Source organism: Lycium barbarum, chromosome 10 (genome assembly GCF_019175385.1).
Source record: "Lycium barbarum isolate Lr01 chromosome 10, ASM1917538v2, whole genome shotgun sequence".
Classification (NCBI taxonomy): domain Eukaryota; kingdom Viridiplantae; phylum Streptophyta; class Magnoliopsida; order Solanales; family Solanaceae; genus Lycium; species Lycium barbarum.
In genome coordinates, this window is record NC_083346.1 from 110,714,346 (window position 1) to 110,741,909 (window position 27,564).

Below are 27,564 nucleotides of genomic sequence, written 5' to 3' on the forward strand. Positions count from 1 at the left end.
ACCTAACCCTTCATCCCCATTTCTCTTCAGTCCTCTCTTTCTCCTCTCACCCGCCTCCTTCGTCTCTTTCTTCCTCCTCTCCTTCTCCGCCGCGCACCACCTCATCTCATCGCCACCCTTCTTCCGCCGCACCTCTCTTCCCTCTCTCTCTTCATCATCGTTCCTTTCCTCCCCTTTATCCTAAACCCTAGCCGCCGCGCACACACCTCACACTCTCTCCTTCTCCTCTGACTTCGCCCATACTCCACTACTCCATCTGACACCCTCCACCATGCCTCTGTCCTTTGTCCCCCACGCCTCACGTTCTCCCCACTTCGTTCCACCATCTCTGCCACCTCCACACTCCCTTGTCCCCCACGCCTATCTCTTCCATATTCCCTTTGTCCCCCGCTTCGTCTCTCTCATACGCTCCTCCCTTTGCCTCAAATACAAACGAATCCCTATAAATGTAATCGGGGTGGAATCGTTTGAGGGGGGGATTCGATTCTGGAGAAAAGGGAGGGTTGAGTGGTTAAAGGGGAAAAACCCGATGAACTGAGACAAAACAAGGAATCAGCATTTTTGATTGGAAAGAATAGATGGCATTCAACATTTTGGGGAAATTCCATTACTTTAGAAGTTCGAATCTGCTTCACTTTAAGTTTGTTTCGAACCATTTTTATTTACGTTTTTTTTTAGGATTACTAAAAACAAACCAAACTTCCTTTTAAAAAGAGTGTTCGGTTCTGTCGAATTTTTTGATTCGAAAGACTTTTTCTCGAGTTCGAATTCGTCGCGTTCAAGTGTAGATTCGAGACCATCGACACCCACTTCACTGCACCACAAACAGGTAAACTTCGATATAATTGTCATTCATGATCTTTAATTTCTGCTCGTCTAAGATTTTTAGTTTAATCTGCTGTATGTTCAGTGGTTATGTAATTTCGCTGTCATCGCGTTATTTGTTTGATGTTTGGGAGCTGTTAGGATAGGATGACAATCGTTCGAACGAATTTAAAAGATGTATACTGTATTTCGGATGTTTAGACTGAGTTTCCAGGATTTGGAACCTATTTAAAGTCGAATATACATAGGATATACAATGGGTTATCAAGATAAGAAGAAGATATACATTCGATATACATATGATATACACACAATAGTGTGTATATCTTAAGTATATTATGTATACGATAAGAACGGGCTGACATTGCCTCTCGTTTACTCTATCTGTTCAAAGAATATATCCTGCCATGAATGTAATCTACTTTAAGTTAGCAGTTGCATTTCTTATTTAGTTATATATGTGGCATGTTTTGTTAGGAAGTGTGATAGGCATCAACACATTTAGATACAATTATTGTCTTAATAGGTATTGGGAACCAAATTGGTTAGCCTGGTATCAAACTTAGAATCTGATTTAGTTGTTCAGATGATTGTCTCGGAATGATTGTTTGAGTATTGGTTTAGACTACATGGGTTGTTCGACATAACTGCCCCCCTAGACTAGGAGACTATGCAGAATGTCATTTGGATTATGTGCACTCTTAATGTGATCAGTGATAATCTAAAGGGACCTCCGAGGATTGTTATGATGGTTTTGTTTAGAATTATGATAGCTTGAATACTTTGATCACAGAATTTTGCTGACGCTGTTTAGGTAAACTGAAGTGCTCATGAAGAATTTAGCTTATAAAGTCTGGTTTTCACTTGTTCTTGAATACCCTGATCTGAAACTTATCTGCACTGTTCTTAGCTTAACACTGCCTATTTCACTATCATGTTAATTGGTATGAACTGTTGCCGAGATAAAATGGGGAAGTTCGATTAGGATAAAGTCATATCTAGTAAAGTCTAAGCCTGTTTGTAAAGATATTATAATATGACTCGTTTGTTTGGATATGACTAAATAAGGCTTAACTGGTTTCAAAGCATATGCTAGTTTATCTTAATAAGTCTGCATCTGAGCCTAATAAGGTGAAAAGGTCTGAATGAGTTAGGATACCATCCTAATATGTACCATGTTTGAGCTTCTACTGAAATAGTGAAGAAAGGAAACCACTTAGGTTAATATGAACCTTGTATGCATTAGGTGATTGAAAGGGTTGAACCCTGATAATTCAAATCGAAATCTGAATGATTGACTTGGAACTTATATGTGAGCATGAACATCCAATTGTCTCTTTATATGTATGCTTGTGTTAGAGTTCGTCTAATGTTGGTATTCTGCTTCTGAGAATCTGACCATACTGGACTGAAGTTTTAAAGGGTCAGTACTGCAAAAAAAAATGAATTCATAATTAAGCCTTTTTTTGTGTGTTGTTCTGTGTGTGTTCCTCCTAGAAGTAGCATCTGAATCTTGCACGATTCCTCTGTTTCCAACCCCCTTTTTAACTGAATGAATAACCTTGCTTCCGTCCAATAGTTGTTCAGTTAGGTGTGGCTAAATAAATGTACTTAACTTTGATACATATAGAATGTCACCAGGTCCAATCTTCTTCCTGTAAGCAAATTTAATACTCTAAAATGGGAAAAATGGTTGATTTCTTCCTCAGTTTTCTCTGTGAATAGTTTGAAGTTTGTTTGATTTTATTCGTGTATTGTTGCCCCCTGGAAACTGAATCTGCTCTGCTTTTGGTTGCTTGAACACAGTTTTATGTCTGAACCTGTTTGCCTCAACTGTTGGGCATATGTGTAATTTCTCACGACTTATTTGCTTCCTTTTTCCTCTAAATAAAGTGGATGCATTATTGGTTATATCATTGAGACTCACCCTTTTTTTTAAAACTAAAATAGGCTACTGATGGGCTGTTGTTATGTTTCTCCGAGAAACACAATACTACTTGTAAGAGGAAACAAACTTCTCCCTGCTAGAAATAATTAACTGGTTCTCTGTTAAAAGCCGTTGTTATGGCTTCGAATATTATGAAACTAAACATTGTCTATTGCCCGAGGGAATGGATCCCCCTTCTTTCTCGCTCTGTTTTCATAGCAGCCCTCTCGTTTGGCCTGAAATCTGTTTTCCCTGGTTATCTTTTATATGTAGCAAGGTTTGTAGTTTTGAAATTGTTCCTCGTCTTGGTCTCGGCTTCTGGATTCTTTTGAATAAAAGGAAATGAAGGATAGTATAGTTTGTTTAGTAGTTCGATGTCTTGAAACATGATTCTTGTGCTGAATGTTCGACCTTTAAATAATTATGTTCGATCCTAATTAATTCCGCACGCTAGCTGCTCATTTAGTACATATCAGTGGTGTATAATAAAGATATATGTTAAGTGTTATACATCAAGACACATTCCCAGTACACGCTTATATATACTGGCATCTTTGTTAAAAAGTATTTTCCTTTCTTCTCTTTTTGGATCATTGACTGTGCAAGCTGGATTGCTGCTGCAAATATTTTTTACATATTCAAAGAATATATTTTGCACATCTTCACATACTAATCCTTCTCCTTTCATCCTTCTTATGCATGAACATCGCATACGAGTCCAAGCGGCTCGTCGTCTTTTCCCGCATTTGGCGTTGGGCTAAAAACCCAACATAACTCCTCTCGAGTCATTCTACCAGTTTCGTTCGCAGCAGCTTTACTGGGCCGAAGCCCAACAGCAAACAGATCACAGCAGTCCAAGAAAGTGGGCTGAGCCCATTTGCCTCATCCCTATTCTTTTTTATGTGCATTTAACGTATATTGTATGATTAACATTGTGTTTGCTAATTTAGATAAACTTTAGTAACATTAGAGATTTTAGTTTAGTTGTGGGTAGTTAATTCAAAGAGAAGACTAGCAATTAAGCTTCAGTAGTTTATATCGAAATTATCTATTATCCACAATATTTATCATTTTTAGAATAATTGATTTTCCAAGTATCATGACTATATATTTTTGACTAAAGGAACCATAAATTATACTTACTATTTTAGAAGTTTTAAAACGCCCCAAATTCTACACTAACTTAGCTTATTCTAAAAAATAAAAGGCAAATTAGTTTCAACGGATAACTTTCCCACTTTAATTCCTTTCTAACACTCGAAATACATAATTGTTGGAAATAACCTTAGCACAATGTATATATATATATATATATATATATTAAACTACTAGTCTTCGTATGAAGTCTTTAATATTTATTCCACATTAATCTTACAATAACTCTTTGAATTTGTGAGTCGGCATAGCTCACTTTTCTCCGAATACATATAAACATTACATATTCTGTTTCTTTTAGTTTATTTTAACTAAACTCTTTATACAAATTATTGTGTTTTCTACAAGTATTATTTTAAACAATACTATTACACTTTCATTTAAAATTTCAACAACATTTATAAGTTGTATTTTAAAATAACATAATGAGTATTCTTTTATACAAATTATTATTTACAAGTTCTATTTTTACAAATAGCATGTTCACATGCTTATTTATAACTTTAGCCATACTTACAAAACTACTTTCTTCTCTATAATACTATATTTACACCTAGCCTAATTAATTTTAAGTCCGGTCGGTTAACCATTGTTAATGGGTCTTAAAGGGTGCCTAATACCTTCCCTTTAGACTAATTGAACCCTTACCTAGAATCTTAAATTTCGCAGACCTTAACAGAGTTAACTTTAAACATAACTTTAACAAACTTTAGGTGTCCTAATTCACCATAAATAATTAGGTGGCGACTCCTTAAAACACAAACAAAAAAACAGGAATCTCCAATATGTCGTACTTCTAATTTTAACCTCCGGGTAAAAATGGGGTGTGACAGCTTGGCGACTCTGCTGGGGAGCTACTTAGGTTCTAACCATAACGGACTTAGTTTAAGTAGGCTTTGTGTGCTTATTTTGAAATCGCTTTATTTATTTGTTAATTATTTTTTACATGCTATTAATTGTTTGTTTGATATAAACTGTTTGTTTGATATAAACTGTTTGTCTGATATAAACTGTTTATGTGTTACTGCTTTGATAAAACTGTCATTTCGTTCATATTTTCTCCACTTCTGGAAAACTCACACATATTCACACACTTAAAACGGCTTCGCGGTTCGCGCCCGTTCACTACTAAATTACCCCTTTAGTTGGATTGATCTTGTGGATTTAGTCGATCAGCGGTGCAGTCGACGGCCACGGACTTTCCACTCCCAAGTTGTCCGCTTGGGGGAACCTTGTGTCGTAAGAAGCCAACTCTTAGTCAGCCTAAGATAGAGCTAAACCAACACACTTTATTAAGAGCATACGTTTCATGACCTAGGAGGTTTAATACCCTTGGTGTATTAAATCCATTAGATGACTTTACCCAAACGTCCGAGTGGGTTCACGACCCCGAGTGACACCAATCATACCTTATATGCATGTTTGAAGGATAACTGTGCCTAAATATTGACTATTTGCTCTAATTAATTAAACTTTAGGAAGTAAGGAATGACTAACGTTTCTATGACAGGTATGCATTTGCATCGGAGTACAACAAATGACGAAGATCAAGGGCATCACAAATGAAGCTAGAAGTTAGGCATAGAAATTTTATTTACTTTATTTAGATTAGGAAACACTTTATGTTGTATTCATTTGACATGTAATAAATATTACATTATTTTTTACTTTTGAGAAATAGAATCTGTTTAATTAATCAAAGCAACGGGATGACATATTATGACACATTTTATCCTTTAAACAACGTTAGGCCCACCTCTGGCGCAAAGAGGTCACATGCATATTAGGACGTGCTAGTTGTTTTGATATAATCGTTTACATTTGTTTGACAACTTGTTTGACTTTACTTGATAAATTATTCGCTACATGCCTTACTCGACTTTACGTGACCATGACTTTACCTAGATATGTTCATGAGATTAACATCGTTTATACTGTATGTCTATTTTATCTTATTCCCGAACAGAGAGTTGATTCGTGTTGACGCTCGATGGCCGACCATCCTTACATCACGAGGTCAAAGACGTCATCGTTACCTGAACGTAGTTGGGCTGTCCAAGGAAATGAAATTACTATGTCTGATCCGGCCGCATCTGTTCCAACTGGTGTAGAAAACCTCGTGATCGCTAGTGATCCGCCTGAAACTTCCGAACATGGAACTGCTATTCAACGGGATGAACATATCGCCCGCCTGACTCAAGAAATTGAGAATCTACGTGGAGAACTAAATCGGGTTAGGGACTTGACCAATTTATCCATCACACTTCAAAATTCACCTTCTGAACCTAGCAATACTGCACCAGAACCACCTCGTTTTCCATCACTCGAATCCCCAGTTCCTGAGCATTTTCCTCCCCAAAACAATGCACCTACTAACAACAACTTGCCTCCGATCACCCCCGCAAATCCACCAAATCCAACATCCGTCTATACTCCCCCACAAAGTCAACCAACCACTTACACTAGCTATACTCCTCCACAAAATCAACCACCCACCTACACTACCTATGCTACTCATAATCCACCACCCGTCAACCCACCAAGTCAATCGCTAGTTCATACTCCCTATGTTCCTTTACCCGCCAACACTAATCCACTACCCACGACCACTTCTCTAAACCCACCAAATCAACCACCTATAAACACCAATTATAACACACCACCTCTTGTCCAAAACACCCCCATCGTCCAGACTTATCCAACCCAGCATATGCACGGGGCACACTTTGCCACCCCTAATGCACAATATGTTCCTCCAGTATACGCCACAGAAACACAAGCCTTTACCAATCCAGTAACGGTCAGGTTCCAACCCGAAGTAGATCAGTACGAAGAAATGGAAAAGGATGCAAAGGCAGGGGCAGATAACATGTTGCTAAAAGAGATCCACAGTCTCAAAGAAGCAATGAGAAACCTTCAAGTTGCTAGGGGAACTAAGAGTGTAGAATATGAAGATCTCTGTGTTCAACCTGACGTCGATTTACCCGTAGGCTACAAACCGCCAAAATTTGATACATTCAATGGAACAGGCGACCCTCATACTCACTTAAGGGCTTATTGTGACAAACTGGTTGGAGTGGGCAGAGACCAGAACATAAGGATGAAGCTCTTCATAAGAAGCTTATCTGGCGAAGCACTTACTTGGTATACACAGCAAGACGTCCGTAAATGGCGTGGTTGGAGTGACATGGCGCAAGACTTTATGGACAGGTTCAGTTTTAACACCGATATCACACCAGATAGAGTTTACATGACTAAGTTAACCAGGAAGTCAACTGAGACGTTCCGCGAATATGCGTTACGTTGGAGGTCAGAAGCAGCCAGGGTTCAACCCCCGATGAATGATAGGGAAATGACTGCTACCTTCATTGAATGCCAGGCTGGCATATTTTACGAGAAAATGATAGGTATGATGGGACAAAAATTCACAGAAGTTGTTCGAATGGGAGAAGCCTTGGAAGAAGGAATCAAATCGGGGAAAATTCAAGATCTTATTGCTTTACAAGCAATGAACAAAGCTATACAATCTGGTTCTATTAACGGGATTAAAAAGAAGAAGGAAGATGTCGCTGCAGTCATGAACGCTCAAGGACATGAGCCGAGCCAAGCCATTCCATACTTTAACCACCCACAACAAACTTTCTACCCTTACCACTACCCTGAACACTACCAAGCTCCACTACCTCCTTACCCCGTTTACAACACCCAAGCAAACTACTACCAACCCCGAGCGCCTCCGCATCAAAACCCACGCCCGTATCAACCCAACCAAGCTCCAACTTACCAAAATCGACCACATACTATACCTAGAGCCCGTCCAAACCCTGACACCAAAAACACCCGTAATTACACTCAGATCGCTGAACCCTTGGCTCAATTGTTCGAAAGAATGAAAGCAGCAGGCATAATACAACCGATTGAAGGAAAAATTCCCGAGCCTATCCCAAAATGGTTTGATGGTTCCAAAAGCTGCGCATACCACTCTGGAGTTGTTGGGCACGCCACTGAAGATTGCTATGGGCTTAAAAACAAAATCGAAGCCCTGATTAAGGAAGGAGTAATTCAGCTCGCTGAAGCTAAGCCCAATGTGGTCAACAATCCTTTGCCTGCTCACAGAAATGCCAAGATTTAGAGGAGTCCAGTGCGGAAAGAGTCAGATCAACAACTTTGTCGCTCTCGTGGGAACAATCCAATACAACTACTCGCAACACCAAGGCACTGACAATATGGGGCGCCGAACCAGGAAAGACTCTGAAGAATTGGACTTGTACTCCGTCCTCGATCCGTCGGGAGCCTTGGTAGCATGAACATGTAGTGAACTTGTTTTCTTTTATTGATGCTTGAACCGTACTCAAAATTTTGTTTGTTTTGCTTCACCTTGTGGAAGCTTGAATTGCAAAACTATGAATGCATTTCTGATTTTTCTTAATCATCTATTTTCTACTTTATTTATCAAAGCTGTCAACTCTACGATTGTGACATGAAATGTACGAATAGACAACACATATTCCGAGAGAGTAACAAAGAAACTAGGGGGACAAGACAAGATTCCACTCACAAGAATTGAAATAGCCGATAGGTGATAACATAAGCCTAAAAGCTAGCAATTCAAGAAGAAATCAAAGTACGACATTAGGTTAGACAACCTAGTTTGCAACCTTTCCTTTAGTTGCAGAACTACGCCGACCTGATTCCCTTGGTGGGATACGTAGGCAATCCATATCGGGTTCGGTCCCTTTATTAGAAAACTCAGACCACTTTATGTATTTTACGAACTACGTTCTGACCTGATTCCTTGGCGGATACGTAGGCAACCTATATAAGGTTCGGTCACACCACAACATAAATTTAGCATATTCTTCTGAACCCAAAACTGGGGCATATTTTGAAAAGATATAGACGAAAGAACGGTTGGACATCGACAAGATTTAGGCTATCAGACAGGAAGTATTATAGACCAATTACTTTAGAAGCGTCACAATCTAAAGTTGGCAGAATATTTTACAACTTATATATGTATACGTTTGCATATATATCTTTCCTTACATACATACATTTACATATACATATTTCACAACCTATATACATATAGTTACTTTTTTATATACATATACTTACATACCTACCTTTCAAATCAAATACTTTCGTGCAATTATTTCACTATTGTTCACCTACCGAGGTTTGAACGGAGATCACGAGATCCAAACAAACAAGACGAATGGAACGCCAACAGCGTCAAGCTCCGAGCCAACACGAATCAACTTCCCCCTCCCAAACTAAGAATTTTTCTTTGAGTGCAGGAATCAAAAGACCGCGAGATCAACAGTCAAGTCTATCACAACCAAAAATCATCATCTGGCTCAATATGGCCTCGCCTCAAAATCCAAACGGCTTTATTTCTAACTTTATCTTTAATTTTATTTTATCAGAACAACTTTATGACTTCATTAACGAATATACCTGTTTTGCAGGTTAAAGACGAATCAAATCAGGATTACGCGTCATTAATTCAGCCTGTCGCGATACCGTCAACATCATCAGCCGAACGGCTACACTTTTACTTTACCTCCTACGTTACCCATTACTTTATCATTCACTTTACCTACTTTAACCACTTTACCCTGAACTCTACAGGAATCAATATCAAAATCTCTGAAGACAACCGGAGACATCATACAACTTCACCCTGGACTTTACGGGAATCATTATCAAATCTCCGAAGACAACCGGAGACATCATACAACTTCACCCTGGACTTTACGGGAATCATTATCGAATCTCCGAAGACAACTGGAGATGTCATATCATCAAGTCTCCGAAGACAACCGGGGGCATCATTCGGCTCTACAGCCTCACATGCATAAGCCATACGGCTACATTTTGACATTACTCTCTACTTTATCATTTACTTTACCAACTTTACCAACTTTACCCTGAACTTTACAGGAATTATCATTCAGCCTCCGAAGACAACCGGAGACATCATCCACGTTACAACTTTATCCTGGACTTTACGGGAATCAACATCAAATCTCCGAAGACAACCGGAGAGATATCATCAAGTCTTCGAAGACAACCGGAGACATCGCATGGCCACACGGCCTCATACGCATAAGCCAGACGGCTATACTTTGACTTTACTCTCTACTTTATCATTTACTTTACCAACTTTAACAACTTTACCCTGAACTTTACAGGAATTATCATTGAGCCTCCGAAGACAACCGGAGACATCGTTTGACTATACAGCCTCATCAGCATATCATTGAGTCCCGACAACCATCGGAGACATCACCCGGCTGCACGGCCTCACGCGCATAAGCCAAACGGCTATACACTTATTTTACTCCTTACTTCATTCCTTTATTTCATCATCTACCTTACCACTTTAATGAATTTACCTTAAAATTCGCAGATATCATTTATCATCAAGTCCCGGAAGACAGCCGGAGACCTTATCACTATCATCTGCAAATGCAACTGGAAATATTATCACATCCTCAGCATACGCATCACACATTCATTCAAGTCCCTGAAGACAATCAGAGACAACATTAGCCACACGGCTTCACTTTCATTCCCACGCTCATATTTACTGTCATTTTACACTCTTCACAATTTTACACTTTCAACTCTATTACTAATTTTGACATGAATTTCAGTTTTGGCAGAAAATACAACCTGCAGGGACGCAACACAACGTGGAACTTTATCTTACGCAGTGAACTGGGGCAAATTTGCTGAAGAGGATTACCAAACTCACAAGCAAAGGTCACGAATCTACTCTCGAACTCAATTCTGCCTATGTCCACAAACACGTGATACATAGGTCAATTTCTCTTTCATATTCCCCACCAAAACTGTATTTCAATCAACTCTTTCTACAATCTCATATTCCTTTCTACATCCCCAGTGTCTCCATAACTCAACACTGGGGCATCTTTGAAGAATACGCATCGTACCTAGTAGATTCCTGCTTATGGGTGTGTTGTGCACCACATTTATAATTAGGAGGCTATAAGCATATGTTCTATTTTTGAACGTTCTCGTCACCTGTCTACAACCCCCCGCTAGATTATGAATCCACAAAAACTTTCGAGCTAGACATGGCCTTAGTGCAACCCTAGATATGTAGGCAACTCAAAACTAAGATTCAGCCATAATTTTCTATAATTCCTTCGGACCTCATCATATTTTCCATCAATTTTTCTAAACCGTACTTTCTTACGAACTCATATTCGTCAGTCCAAACAAAATTGGCTACTACGTCAACTTCTTCGCCCGAAGACTCTTACATCATCTCCGGTTGAAGAGGGGCATCTGTTGACACCCAATTTTGTCCCTCCTTTATTTAATTTACCCGGGTTTTTAAATTTACTAACGAGCTAAATACTTTATCTTTCGCGATATTTTATTGCTACTACTATTAATATCACTACTTTTATTTTCAACGGTTAGTCATCGTTTCGTTTTCGGGTTCGGATTCGTTAAATTAATTAGAAGACAACACTTTGTAAAATCCTTACTTTCTATATACTGAGTACTATTTATCTTCACATAATATATACTATACCGGTTACTAAATTAGAAGCCCAAAAATAATTACAATAGCGGAGGAAGGACCAATAATTTTCAGTCAAATTAATGACCCGAAATACGAATACAATATTATTTTTCTACCCAAATAAACAACCCACATTTTTATACCCAACCCACATTTTTCAACACATATTTAAATTAATGGGCCAGCCTAAACGGACCAGCCCATTACTCTAAAATATCCGGATCAGCCCACTACATTACATGACCCGACCCAACCCAATTCCTAAAAACCTAACCCTTCATCCCCATTTCTCTTCAGTCCTCTCTTTCTCCTCTCACCCGCCTCCTTCGTCTCTTTCTTCCTCCTCTCCTTCTCCGCCGCGCACCACCTCATCTCATCGCCACCCTTCTTCCGCCGCACCTCTCTTCCCTCTCTCTCTTCATCATCGTTCCTTTCCTCCCCTTTATCCTAAACCCTAGCCGCCGCGCACACACCTCACACTCTCTCCTTCTCCTCTGACTTCGCCCATACTCCACTACTCCATCTGACACCCTCCACCATGCCTCTGTCCTTTGTCCCCCACGCCTCACGTTCTCCCCACTTCGTTCCACCATCTCTGCCACCTCCACACTCCCTTGTCCCCCACGCCTATCTCTTCCATATTCCCTTTGTCCCCCGCTTCGTCTCTCTCATACGCTCCTCCCTTTGCCTCAAATACAAACGAATCCCTATAAATGTAATCGGGGTGGAATCGTTTGAGGGGGGGATTCGATTCTGGAGAAAAGGGAGGGTTGAGTGGTTAAAGGGGAAAAACCCGATGAACTGAGACAAAACAAGGAATCAGCATTTTTGATTGGAAAGAATAGATGGCATTCAACATTTTGGGGAAATTCCATTACTTTAGAAGTTCGAATCTGCTTCACTTTAAGTTTGTTTCGAACCATTTTTATTTACGTTTTTTTTTAGGATTACTAAAAACAAACCAAACTTCCTTTTAAAAAGAGTGTTCGGTTCTGTCGAATTTTTTGATTCGAAAGACTTTTTCTCGAGTTCGAATTCGTCGCGTTCAAGTGTAGATTCGAGACCATCGACACCCACTTCACTGCACCACAAACAGGTAAACTTCGATATAATTGTCATTCATGATCTTTAATTTCTGCTCGTCTAAGATTTTTAGTTTAATCTGCTGTATGTTCAGTGGTTATGTAATTTCGCTGTCATCGCGTTATTTGTTTGATGTTTGGGAGCTGTTAGGATAGGATGACAATCGTTCGAACGAATTTAAAAGATGTATACTGTATTTCGGATGTTTAGACTGAGTTTCCAGGATTTGGAACCTATTTAAAGTCGAATATACATAGGATATACAATGGGTTATCAAGATAAGAAGAAGATATACATTCGATATACATATGATATACACACAATAGTGTGTATATCTTAAGTATATTATGTATACGATAAGAACGGGCTGACATTGCCTCTCGTTTACTCTATCTGTTCAAAGAATATATCCTGCCATGAATGTAATCTACTTTAAGTTAGCAGTTGCATTTCTTATTTAGTTATATATGTGGCATGTTTTGTTAGGAAGTGTGATAGGCATCAACACATTTAGATACAATTATTGTCTTAATAGGTATTGGGAACCAAATTGGTTAGCCTGGTATCAAACTTAGAATCTGATTTAGTTGTTCAGATGATTGTCTCGGAATGATTGTTTGAGTATTGGTTTAGACTACATGGGTTGTTCGACATAACTGCCCCCCTAGACTAGGAGACTATGCAGAATGTCATTTGGATTATGTGCACTCTTAATGTGATCAGTGATAATCTAAAGGGACCTCCGAGGATTGTTATGATGGTTTTGTTTAGAATTATGATAGCTTGAATACTTTGATCACAGAATTTTGCTGACGCTGTTTAGGTAAACTGAAGTGCTCATGAAGAATTTAGCTTATAAAGTCTGGTTTTCACTTGTTCTTGAATACCCTGATCTGAAACTTATCTGCACTGTTCTTAGCTTAACACTGCCTATTTCACTATCATGTTAATTGGTATGAACTGTTGCCGAGATAAAATGGGGAAGTTCGATTAGGATAAAGTCATATCTAGTAAAGTCTAAGCCTGTTTGTAAAGATATTATAATATGACTCGTTTGTTTGGATATGACTAAATAAGGCTTAACTGGTTTCAAAGCATATGCTAGTTTATCTTAATAAGTCTGCATCTGAGCCTAATAAGGTGAAAAGGTCTGAATGAGTTAGGATACCATCCTAATATGTACCATGTTTGAGCTTCTACTGAAATAGTGAAGAAAGGAAACCACTTAGGTTAATATGAACCTTGTATGCATTAGGTGATTGAAAGGGTTGAACCCTGATAATTCAAATCGAAATCTGAATGATTGACTTGGAACTTATATGTGAGCATGAACATCCAATTGTCTCTTTATATGTATGCTTGTGTTAGAGTTCGTCTAATGTTGGTATTCTGCTTCTGAGAATCTGACCATACTGGACTGAAGTTTTAAAGGGTCAGTACTGCAAAAAAAAATGAATTCATAATTAAGCCTTTTTTTGTGTGTTGTTCTGTGTGTGTTCCTCCTAGAAGTAGCATCTGAATCTTGCACGATTCCTCTGTTTCCAACCCCCTTTTTAACTGAATGAATAACCTTGCTTCCGTCCAATAGTTGTTCAGTTAGGTGTGGCTAAATAAATGTACTTAACTTTGATACATATAGAATGTCACCAGGTCCAATCTTCTTCCTGTAAGCAAATTTAATACTCTAAAATGGGAAAAATGGTTGATTTCTTCCTCAGTTTTCTCTGTGAATAGTTTGAAGTTTGTTTGATTTTATTCGTGTATTGTTGCCCCCTGGAAACTGAATCTGCTCTGCTTTTGGTTGCTTGAACACAGTTTTATGTCTGAACCTGTTTGCCTCAACTGTTGGGCATATGTGTAATTTCTCACGACTTATTTGCTTCCTTTTTCCTCTAAATAAAGTGGATGCATTATTGGTTATATCATTGAGACTCACCCTTTTTTTTAAAACTAAAATAGGCTACTGATGGGCTGTTGTTATGTTTCTCCGAGAAACACAATACTACTTGTAAGAGGAAACAAACTTCTCCCTGCTAGAAATAATTAACTGGTTCTCTGTTAAAAGCCGTTGTTATGGCTTCGAATATTATGAAACTAAACATTGTCTATTGCCCGAGGGAATGGATCCCCCTTCTTTCTCGCTCTGTTTTCATAGCAGCCCTCTCGTTTGGCCTGAAATCTGTTTTCCCTGGTTATCTTTTATATGTAGCAAGGTTTGTAGTTTTGAAATTGTTCCTCGTCTTGGTCTCGGCTTCTGGATTCTTTTGAATAAAAGGAAATGAAGGATAGTATAGTTTGTTTAGTAGTTCGATGTCTTGAAACATGATTCTTGTGCTGAATGTTCGACCTTTAAATAATTATGTTCGATCCTAATTAATTCCGCACGCTAGCTGCTCATTTAGTACATATCAGTGGTGTATAATAAAGATATATGTTAAGTGTTATACATCAAGACACATTCCCAGTACACGCTTATATATACTGGCATCTTTGTTAAAAAGTATTTTCCTTTCTTCTCTTTTTGGATCATTGACTGTGCAAGCTGGATTGCTGCTGCAAATATTTTTTACATATTCAAAGAATATATTTTGCACATCTTCACATACTAATCCTTCTCCTTTCATCCTTCTTATGCATGAACATCGCATACGAGTCCAAGCGGCTCGTCGTCTTTTCCCGCATTTGGCGTTGGGCTAAAAACCCAACATAACTCCTCTCGAGTCATTCTACCAGTTTCGTTCGCAGCAGCTTTACTGGGCCGAAGCCCAACAGCAAACAGATCACAGCAGTCCAAGAAAGTGGGCTGAGCCCATTTGCCTCATCCCTATTCTTTTTTATGTGCATTTAACGTATATTGTATGATTAACATTGTGTTTGCTAATTTAGATAAACTTTAGTAACATTAGAGATTTTAGTTTAGTTGTGGGTAGTTAATTCAAAGAGAAGACTAGCAATTAAGCTTCAGTAGTTTATATCGAAATTATCTATTATCCACAATATTTATCATTTTTAGAATAATTGATTTTCCAAGTATCATGACTATATATTTTTGACTAAAGGAACCATAAATTATACTTACTATTTTAGAAGTTTTAAAACGCCCCAAATTCTACACTAACTTAGCTTATTCTAAAAAATAAAAGGCAAATTAGTTTCAACGGATAACTTTCCCACTTTAATTCCTTTCTAACACTCGAAATACATAATTGTTGGAAATAACCTTAGCACAATGTATATATATATATATATATATATTAAACTACTAGTCTTCGTATGAAGTCTTTAATATTTATTCCACATTAATCTTACAATAACTCTTTGAATTTGTGAGTCGGCATAGCTCACTTTTCTCCGAATACATATAAACATTACATATTCTGTTTCTTTTAGTTTATTTTAACTAAACTCTTTATACAAATTATTGTGTTTTCTACAAGTATTATTTTAAACAATACTATTACACTTTCATTTAAAATTTCAACAACATTTATAAGTTGTATTTTAAAATAACATAATGAGTATTCTTTTATACAAATTATTATTTACAAGTTCTATTTTTACAAATAGCATGTTCACATGCTTATTTATAACTTTAGCCATACTTACAAAACTACTTTCTTCTCTATAATACTATATTTACACCTAGCCTAATTAATTTTAAGTCCGGTCGGTTAACCATTGTTAATGGGTCTTAAAGGGTGCCTAATACCTTCCCTTTAGACTAATTGAACCCTTACCTAGAATCTTAAATTTCGCAGACCTTAACAGAGTTAACTTTAAACATAACTTTAACAAACTTTAGGTGTCCTAATTCACCATAAATAATTAGGTGGCGACTCCTTAAAACACAAACAAAAAAACAGGAATCTCCAATATGTCGTACTTCTAATTTTAACCTCCGGGTAAAAATGGGGTGTGACAGTGGAGTATGTGTAAACTGCATAAGTTAGTTCTGTTTTTTGTTTACATTGTTAGAACTTTTGATAATTTAAAAGAAATGATAGACGCAAAAAAGAATGTAAAGAACAAACTGAAATTGACATAAAACAATATACCGACAAGGTTGATTTGCACGGGCTACTCATATCGAGTAACTATATAATAATTGTGGGTCTAGAGGACGATGAAGGGTATTCTAGTAAATATGTGCTCTTTTATGGCTAAATTTTAGTGTATCTGTCAGCCTTGAAAAACAAACACGTGTGCCACCAGAAGTCCCACTCTTTACGCCGTCTCAGTTTTCTCTTTCTCATTCACCTTCTACTCTCCGATTTCTTCCAGCAATTTGGTTTCAGTTTTCTCTTCACTTTTTTTCTCAAGCTTTGGTTTCTTGTATTTCACTGTGCTCTCAATGTCTTGCTCTTTCTATTGCTGAGTTTTTGTTATTCTTTCTACTTTTCTTTTTGCCCAGTTTTTTGTTCTTAATCTTCTGGTTCTCTGCTTAGTTCTTAAAATTTGTTTCATCAACCAAATCCTGCTGAAGAAACTTGAGGATTAATATTCCTTTGTGGAAATATTTGTAGCTTGATGACAATTCTAATACTCTGGTAATGCACAAACAACAATGAGCTGCCTCTTAATGAATAAGTACCCCAACTCAAAGTTATTTTCATATGAGAACTCCAATTTTTAATGATATTGCATCTTCTGTGAACAGAAGAAATTACTACGTCGTACAAATTCTTCTATCACCTTGACTCTGAGGGAACTGTAGAACTGCTAAACATTTTGTAGGGTCTCCGCCAATAGTTGTTCACCGTCTGGCGATACTGGAAATGGTTTCAGTTAATTACTTTTTTGAGCTTCTGAAGTTATGAATGATGTATATTACTTACGAGATCGTTTCTTTCAGGGGAAATGTGATATAGATGCAGCTTTTCAAGAGTAATATGCCTTATTGTGTCGACGTAATTTGGTTGGAAATATGGTTAATGGAGTCCAAATGGAATAACAAGAACTATTGATGAAAAACAATAATACTTTAGTTGTCCCAAAGGGAGTATATTGCTATAAAAAGTATTGGAGGCTTATATGCCAGATACTTTCTTGTTGCATCGATCAGTTAATTCTCTCTATGAGATCTTATTAAATGTATTGTGAATGGTTCTTAGAGGCCAAAATAGTTGTCAAACTCATCAGGAAAAAACAAGGATATGTCCTCTGAGAAATTCTTTATAGTTGGGAATGTTAATTTTTTTTCCTTGGACCCTCACCTATTCAAGTAAGTTTCTGATTTTCTTACAAGGGAAATATACAGGAAGTCTGATTCTCCTATCCTAATAGATTTATGTAATTTGGTGAAATCTTCTTCTTCTCAACTTGTGCAACAGCCTCTGTCTCAACTAGAATATATTGATGTAAGCAAAGAATTGGAAGGTGGAAAAAGTAAGAAGGTGTGTAATTCAGTATTGATGAAAGCAGTAGCTAATTTTCATCAGTTTACTTGTTTATCTTAAATATTTACTCTATTTGTTTTTTTAGCAGAATGGTCAAAGAATGAATCACATCAAATCTTGGTTGTTTACTTCATGACAGCTAGATTACAATAAGCAACATCAACTATAGTGCTTAAGACGTAAAATTCCTTACTGGTGATGTTCTGTTTCAGCCTTTCAGGTACCAAACGATCATTTCATTGCTTCTATTCCCTTAGTTAAATTCTTGGTTAGTTAAAAAGACAATGGTATATTGGAAATTCAGAGACATAGAAGTTCAAATGCAAGCAGCATTGACTAGCTTATGCGTATTCAAAGATTTCAAAATAGGGAAGTGTAATCCACCGGAACTTAGTTTGCTCTCCTGATATGGTTCATTCACCTTTTCCTCAGATTTAAGATCTAAAATGCTCTGACTGATAAAAAGAACTAATATTCTCCTTAAGAAAGTTAGATCAAAACAGAATTAGTATAAAGGAATGAAAAAAGAGTTTTGTTTTTCTTTACCTAAAAGAAAAAAGGAATGTTTTTCTTTTCAGAATGAAACGAAAAACAACTTCCAAAGCAGATATTTCCATTAGGCATCAACCTAGATATATATATTCAGAAAGCTCTTCCATTTATTCGCACCTGTAAACCAAATCATCGGAGTCCAAAATAATTTGTGTAAGCAAAAACACAGAAACAAGATACTCTGATAATGTCATTTGCTTAGCATACCCAGCAGCTTCGAACAAATTGTGTCATGATCATCAACAGAAAAAACCCTCATAATAATTGGAGAATTGTCATATATAGTTCTTCCTTCACCACCCCTAATTCCTCTGGTTTCTTCCACAGTCATGTGTGAAGTCGCAAAACCAAAAAGACCCACAAGAGAAAAAGATCACCCAAACAGAATTCCCGAAACTATGAAAGATACATGTAAAAAACAAGTAAATCTCCATTACACATCCGTAAAAGGAGAAAAAAAAACCCACCCGTAAAAACAGAGAAAAGAAAAAATCCACCCGTAAAAAACAGAGAAAAGAAAAATGTTTACTGTTAAGTTGTTTCAAGCATATCACCAATACTTTTTTTCTCCTCAAGGTACCATTCCTAGAACTTTGTCAATGAGAAGTTATCTTCCCTCTTCATCTTCCATGACTCTTGCAAGAATTGTTGATTATGGAAATTGACTTATTCTTGTGAGCACAAACCAATAAATGGCAGATTTTCCAAGAATTTTGATAGCGTACGCCATTAAATGTATATTTTTAACTTAAACTTTCTCTCTCTTCGAGCTGACGGCATAGGTAACGATAACGTACGCCGTCCGAGACTATGGCCGGAAAAGGGAAAGACAAGCGAGGAAGGCCATGTAAGATACCTATTATCACCATCGGAAGCTCGGTAAGCTCTATATACTACAACCAAACACCAGTATCGATTGTTAAGCAGGAAGTTGTTACCCCTGCTCTAACTAACGCAAATCTATTAGTTGGAAAGGGTTTGCAAGCTGAATCTTCATGAGGGGCAGTGAACTGACTACAAATATCGAATTTCTCTCAAACCTATGCTTCGCCACCAACAGAGCTTGATGAGACTGCCACGATGAGCACAAATAAGGGTTTTGGGGGCTCAACACCACCGGTGGCCGAAGTGACTAACCAATCGGAAATTCAGCCAGAGAATACTCAGGTAACAATCCAACTCAGATACCCCAGGCAGAAAATATACCTCACACTCAGTGGACCAATTTATTTGCTGGAAATAGGGCCGCCCAAGCTGGTCTATCTCTAAAATATATTCCAACTGAGGTTGTAGATGGTAAATTCATAGCGAAATTGGATAAACAAGAGGTCGAAACAGAAGCTAAAAAGTGGGAATGCTCGCTAATTGCTTATGTAGTAGGGGACACTCCGGGATATAAACAGATGAGCAGATATTTTAATCAGATGTGGGCAGCTATTGCTGAACCAGAGTTATATCTCCATGAGGATGGGTATTTTGTGGTTAAATTTCAAGATATGGATGATTTGAATACGATTCTTGTAGTTGGACCATACACCATAAATAACAAGCCTATTATCCTCAAAATATGGAACCATTATTTTGATTTCGCTGATGAGTTTCTCACAGAAATACCTTTATGGATCAAATTCCCACATTTGCCTGTTAGTTGCTGGAGTGATGATTCCCTGGGGAGAATAGCTAGTGTTATTGGCAAACCCCTCTTCGCAAATGAATGCACGGTAAAAAGGGCCAGAATCTCCTTTGCAAGGATTTTAGTTGAGGTCAACATTACTAAGCCCCTGCCAGATCCAGTAATAATTTTCGATCCATTTGGTAGAGAAATTGAACAAGATGTTTTATATGATTGGAAACCTACCTTCTGTACGAAATTCTTGCAACACCAATGTCCACCAGAAGTAAGGCCAGAACCCCACAACCTCGGCCTAGAAGGAGGAGGAGGAATCAGCAACAAGCACCACAAACATGGGTAACTAAACCTGGACAAGACCACCCTGTTGTACCACCTCCAAATCCTCCTAATTCTAGAAATGATATGATAGCTCAACGAGGTGAAAGTAACACTAATCAAGAGCAATATACAGAAGGGGAAGTGCAAGTAATTTAACCTGGCCTACAACAGAATAGAGCTGAGATTCCTAGTTTGTCACTAGTTGAGTCTCAGAATCACCAATTATTACATGACCAAGCCCTTGGAGTCGAGCAAGGGTTACTGCAACAAACAGGAAGAAACAAGGTTAAGAGAAGGATATGAGTGCACAAGTGACGGCTAATCTACTCCCCTCAGGAGATGGGGGAGGTTTCCAACTCTGCCTATGAATTGGCTAGTGTGGAACATCAGGGGACTCAACAAATTGTATAAGAAGAAGGAGTTGAGTATCTACTTGAAAGATCAGAGAATTAAACATGCAGGAATTATGGAAACAAGAGTTAAGGAATATAAAGCACCAAAAATTGTCAAGAAGGTGGCACCAACTTGGCTTAGTCTCCATAACTATACTCATGCTAGTAATGGTAGAGTATGGCTGATGTGGGATGATTCATGTTATCAAGTCATTCCCCTGGAAACCTCAGCCCAAATGATTCATGATCAAGTGACTTGTAGACATACTTCTATGACATGCTGCATGACTATTATATATGCTTTCAATACAGTGGAACATAGAAAGGACTTATGGCATCAACTCTGTGATATTGGCCAGCAGACAACCATTCTTTGATTGCTATGGGGAGATTTTAATGCAGTCCTGAATATTCAAGATAGATTGTTTGGAGCTCCTGTAACAACTGCATAAATACAAGACTTCTAAGATTGTGTTCATGCCCTTAATCTTACTGAAGTGAATTGGAGAAGGGGAATACTACACCTGGACAAGCAAGCAAAGAGGAAGAGACAGGATCTACAGTAGACTGGATAGGGCTTTGGGTAACACTGAATGGATGTTGCATCAAGGTCACCTGGAAATGGATTTTAAGCAACCTCACATTTTAGACCACTCCCCCATAGTATTGAACATCAAACTGGATAAGAAGACTACTACGATCCCTTTCAAGTTCTTCAACATATTTTATGAAGCTAGTGGAAGAAGGTTGGAGCAGACAGCTCAATAGAGATAAAATGAGAAATGTGTGGATGAAGTTGAAAGCCTTAAGACCAGTTTTCAAAGAACTGAATAATGAAGAATTTAGAGGGATATCAAAGAAGATTAATACTGCCAGAACAAAGTTGAAGATAGTTCAAGAAAGCTTGGCTATCAGTTATTCAGATGCCCTTGCAGACCTTAAACATATTACTTTACAACAATTAGAACAATGGTCACTTATAGAGGAACAAGTCCTGCAGCAAAAATGTAGAGCCACATGGATTAAACTTGGAGATACAAATAACAAATACTTCTCAGCAGTCATCAAGGAGAGAAAGCAAAAGAAGCAGATTACCGGTCTAACTAGCCTTGGAGGTACAGTGCTTCATGAACCAGCTGCTATTCAAATGGAGATAATTAGTTTTTATAAATCCTTGATGGGGACTGCTGCTCCTCAATTTGAAGTTGTCAACATAGTCACCATGAAGAAAGGACCTGTATTAAATCACCAGCAACAACTAGACTTATGTGTTCCAGTTAAGGCTCCAGAAATTTATACTGCTTTGTGTGACATAGGTGAGGATAAAGTCCCAGGGGTCGATGGATATAATGTGGTGTTTTATAAAAAAAAAAAGCCTGGCTAGTGATTCACACAAAAGTAACAGAAGCGTTTTTCAACACTAGGAACCTATTGAAAGCAGTCAACTGTACAGCCATCACCTTACTTCCTAAAGTTCCTAATCCTGCAAATATCAAAGAGTACAGGCCTATAGCCTGTTGTACTGTCCTGTATAAATTGATCGCAAAAATCCTAACAAGCAGACTCCAGAAGGTGATGCCAACTATTATTTCCAATGCTCAATCAGGTTTCATTCCTGGAAGCAAAATTGTTGACAGTGTTATTCTGGCCATGAATTGGTGAAATATTATACAAGGAAGCAAATCTCCCCAAGATGCATGATCAAAGTGGACCTCCAAAAGGCTTATGACTATGTAGAATGGCCATATCTAAGGCAAGTAATGGAAGGTCTTGGTTTTCCTGAAAAATTCATGCACTGGATATTTGGCTGCATCACAACAGTCAACTATTCTATCCTCATAAATGGGGAACCCACCCCCCCCTCCCCCCCTCCCCTAATTTGATGCAGGCATGCAGCTAAAGGATTGAGACAAGGCGATCCTATATCACCTTATCTCTTTGCGATTGTGATGGAGTACTTAAGCAGGAGCCTTTTAGAGCTAAAAGGGGACAAGACTTTCAAATACCACCCCAAGTGTGCAAAGCTTGGAATCTCTCATCTTTTCTTTGTAGACGACCAACTTCTATTTGCCAGAGGCGACTATAATTCCATCACTAAGCTACAAGCCAAATTCCTCAGGTTCTCAAGAGCATCAGGACTTCAACCTAACCTGTCCAAGAGCTCAGTTTATATGGGAGGTGTACAGACTGCTGAAGCATAGAAAATCATTAGTCTCTTGGGTTATGGTCAGGGTGAGATCCCTTTAAAATACCTGGGAGTACCTCTTACTACTAAAAAGCTGAGCATGTTACAATGGCAACCACTGATTGAGAAAGTGGTTGCAAGGATTTCCTCTTGGACAACTAAACAAATTTCTTATGCTGGCAAGATTCAATTGGTAAAATCTGTTATATTTGGGGTACAATCCTACTGGGCTCAATTGTTTGTATTACCTACCAAAGTCATGAAAGCTATAAATGCCTATTGTAGGAGTTTTATCTGGTCTGAGGTAAATACCATAACCAAAAGAGCACTAGTTTCATGGGATAGAATGTGTCTGCCAAAATCAGCAGGTGGAATGAATTTAATCAAATTGAAGACGTGGAACAAGGCTGCCATCACAAACCTATGTTGGGATTTGACACATAAACAGGACACACTATGGATAAAATGGATCCATACATACTATATAAAGGGCCAAACACTTGAAATGATTAATATACCACAACAAGCGAGCTGGATGGTAAGGAAAATAATAGGAGCAAAAGAGTGTCTGGCTACTGCTTCTTCTGTCCTACAACCAGAGGCGGATCCAGGATTCAAAGGTTGCGGGTGCCATTATTTATGTGCACGATATACCTACCATTAGCTATAAGATTAGGAAGGATGTGTCGGTTCGGTTAGTTTTTGGTTAACTCAATGGGTCCTTTCATTCACAAATAGGCTAATAAGTTTGATTTTAGTTTAGTCTTTTTAACACTTAATTTAAATTATATTTTAAAATAAAATTGCAAAAGAAAAACTTTATAAAATAGCGGCTCCGTCCCATTTTATATGAATGTGTTACTGGGCACGAAGTTCAAAAACTAAAAGAAGACTTTTGAAACTTGTGGTCCAAAATAAATCATAGAAATTTGTGTGGCTACAAATCATTTCATTTGAGACTGACTAAAAAGAAGAGAGTGTCATATAAATTAGGACAAAGAGAGTATATATTCTTTATTTGACTAGATTAATTTAATTTTATTGTTCTTGGGTTAATTTTTCATCACAATTGTCGAGTTATATGGCAATTATCTTAAGCAAAAACCTTTAAATTCTCGATATTTGAGAATCAACTCAAAATATATATCAATCAAGCCATTTGATTTTTTTTAAAAGCTAATAGAATATATAAATTAATGTTGTACCATTAAAAATAAGGAAACATACGTTAACCAAAATCAATTTAAATTACTTTTTGATAGACGTTACTCATGAAGTAAAGATATAATACTACAAGCAAAATGAGGGATGTAAAGAAATTTAAAAGAAGAAGAAAGAAACATTTAGCAAATAAAAAGAAGTCAGGGCCTAAGGCCCAACTGAGAATGAATGAAATACTAACAAGGGAAAAAGGGAAAAAATAAATAAAACAATAATTATGCTCCCGCGGTGAATCGAACTCGGCTACAGAGCAAATATAAAGCCTTCAAAGCGGAAGTTAAACCACCGGCACTCGCAAGTCATTTGTTGATTCCGGGTGCCACTTTATCAATATATTCATTTTTTAATAGATGTCTATATCTATAATAGGAATTTTAGCGGAAGCGTGCGGGTGTCGTGGCACTCCCACCATACAAGGTAGATCCGCCCCTGCCTATAACTTAATACTAAGAGAAGCATCATAAAGCAGGTATATCTGCAATCAATTGAAATACTACCTAGAGCGCCTTGGAAGAGCTTAATGTTCCAGAACTCAGCTAGATCGAAAGTACTTTTCATTATGTGGCTGCAAGTTCATAACAGACTGCTCACCACTGATAGATTGTTGAAATGGAACACCCAAGTAGACCCAATCTGCCAAATGTGTCGCACTGGAGTAGAACATAGAGATCACCTCTTTTTTGACTACTGGTTTGCGCAGAAGCTATGGCAAAGGTTGATGAGATGGCTACAAATCCACTGGATAGGGTAGCAGACTTGGACCTTGCAGTACCAGACAGTCCTAAATCTCTCCAAGGGAAAAACAACACAGGCGCAACTGATAAAAATGGTATATGTAGAGTTTACATTCGCTTTATGGACAGAGAGGAATAGGAGAATTTTTGAGAAAAAGGAGACACAAGAGGAGCACATAGCAAAAGAAATCGCATGCATATGTACTGCTAGAGCCACCTCCACAGTGAAAGCAAGACTATTGCAAAGAAGATTTTGATAGAGATTGAAATGAGTTTTCTTAGAAATGTAGGCTATAGCTAATGATTTGTTTGTCTAGCTATAGGCTGCCAGTTTATCTTCCTTTATAGGACAGAGGGGTGATCCCAAAAGAACTAGCAAGCTGTGTTATAGCTTTGCTACTATGTAATTATTCCCTTGGTATTAATACAAGATCATTAGTTACCAAAAAAAAATGTATATTTTTATCTCCTTTGTAAAAGGCTTCATATATGTGCTTGTGTTACTTAACTGAAAAAAGTTGATTTTTTGGCTTGACTTAATGTTCGGAATTTGAATGAAGTATATAAATGAACTTTCTCTTATCTTTATGAAATGAAAAACAAGAATTTATAATGACTGTAACAGGTACTGATTCACAATATCTGCAATTACATAAATGATAAGTATTACATTACTCTTATGTATATTGTGTTTGTTTTTTAGTACAAAAAAGGAGAGAACTTCAACATGTGAGTTGTATATCAGCTTAAACCTGCTGATTTCTTGTGTGCTTTGGCCTTTTTCCCTGTTAATATATATTGTAGGGAAAAGGGGAAAGCAAAATTGCTTTAACCGGAGCAACTGAAGTACATAGCCCTTTAAGATCTTTTATAATGCTCTGAGCAGAAGTCAAATATTTTGCCTTAGCTTGCTGAATTGGTTTGCCAAGAATTTGATTGCTCTTCCAGTAGGAACTTCTTGGTTCTTGGAAATTGGAAAGTACTAACAGTAAATCATGTTATCGGTTATGTTGCCTTTGTTCACTTGAAATAGAAAGCATATTTAGCTATAGTGCGACTATAAAGCATGTTTGTATTTACCTTGCTTTGACAAGACAAAATCTTCATAATTTGACTAGATTTTTATTGCAATTTGTTACCTCATGTACTGTCATGGTTTACTGGTGAAGCTGCGGAAGATGATGAATCTGAAGATATGGAAGATGTTATAAAAAAGATGGAGATGAGGATGAAGAGAAGTGACGGAAAGTGTTAGGATCGGGAGTCCGAGATAGTGCGGAATTAGACAAAGCAGTCAATATAAAGACAATAACAAAGATAATAGGAGACAAAGATTTAACGTGATTCGGTCAAATTGACCTACATCCACAACCAACAGAGGAGCAAATTTACTAACACCAACGGATACAAAAGAAAGTACAAACAACAAAAGAGAGTACAAAATTAGAGTAATTAAATACTCTAATATCCCAAAACCCCCAAGAGAATAACCTCACAAGATCACTGCAAAGAAGGGTTCACACAAGTGTTTCCCAACACAACTCTCTTACAAATACTCTCTATAGAAGAACACAAACTCACTAAGTTCTTCTCAAATTGGTGTGTCTACTATGGAAGAGAAACTTTCCACTTATAGTAGCAAATCCTTGGGCTCCAAGTAGTAGTAAGAGAAAAGATTTTCTCCTTCACACACAAACTTGCTCTCCAAAAATAAATCAAACTTTGGCTCTAAGAAATATATGTGACCAAGTAAATTGCCACATGCCAAAGAAGGCCACATCCTACAGAAAGGTTGTACCAGCTTGGGGAAAAAAGTGGGGTTGATTGAATCTACTGCTAAGTTATTTCTATCGGATAAGATTGTTATATTTTTAAATAGCGTTCTAATAAAGCATACTTTTGAACTCATAAGCTTATTTTAGACATTGTTGCGGCACTATTTATTCCCTGAAGCACATTATCCAAATGTATAGATCATATTGTAAATTTTATAACAAAAAAAAAAAAGAAAATAATCTCCATGTAGTGCACAGGAGCCATCTCTATATCACTCCCGAAGCGGAAGACCATTCTATCCCGATCACAAAACCCGATAATTACCTCTAACAACTCTTTGCAACCCGTCATTGTCATAATAGATGTCAATTTCCCAAATGACATGAAATACCCTTCTTTTTTACTTGAGACATTTGGACCCACCAAATATGTAGTAAATCCGGTGTAGTAAGGACCGTATCAAATTTCAAATTGACCGACATCTACAAAACAAAAGCTAAGGTTAATTTTCTCCCTAATGGGAAATGGTTGAACTCATAGGCACATTACATGTTTTCAAATAGCACATAATATTAGATGCGGTGTTTTTCGGGTCGTGAATTGTACTTGGGATGGGTAGTCTTCCTATCGGGTTTAAATACGTCTAAAATATCCAAACCCCCAGGCTGCTTCATCTTTGGATTTGGCTTAGCTCTAATCCTAGGCTTATGCAAGAGTGGGTTTTTCGAATTGACCTTGGACCAAAGCGGACTGCTTGGGGTGAATTGTTGTCGGCCGTTGGGTGATCGTGCACCAACTTCAAC

General features: G+C 37.6%; 1 long non-coding RNA gene across 1 annotated transcript; it reads left to right on the forward strand.

Annotated features, from left to right (window-relative positions):
- Positions 1 to 5,608, forward strand: LOC132614050 (uncharacterized). Its single transcript, XR_009572165.1, has 2 exons — positions 1 to 829; positions 5,418 to 5,608. It is a non-coding gene; the product is annotated as an uncharacterized LOC132614050 (long non-coding RNA).
- The last annotated feature ends 21,956 nt before the right edge of the window (positions 5,609 to 27,564 follow it).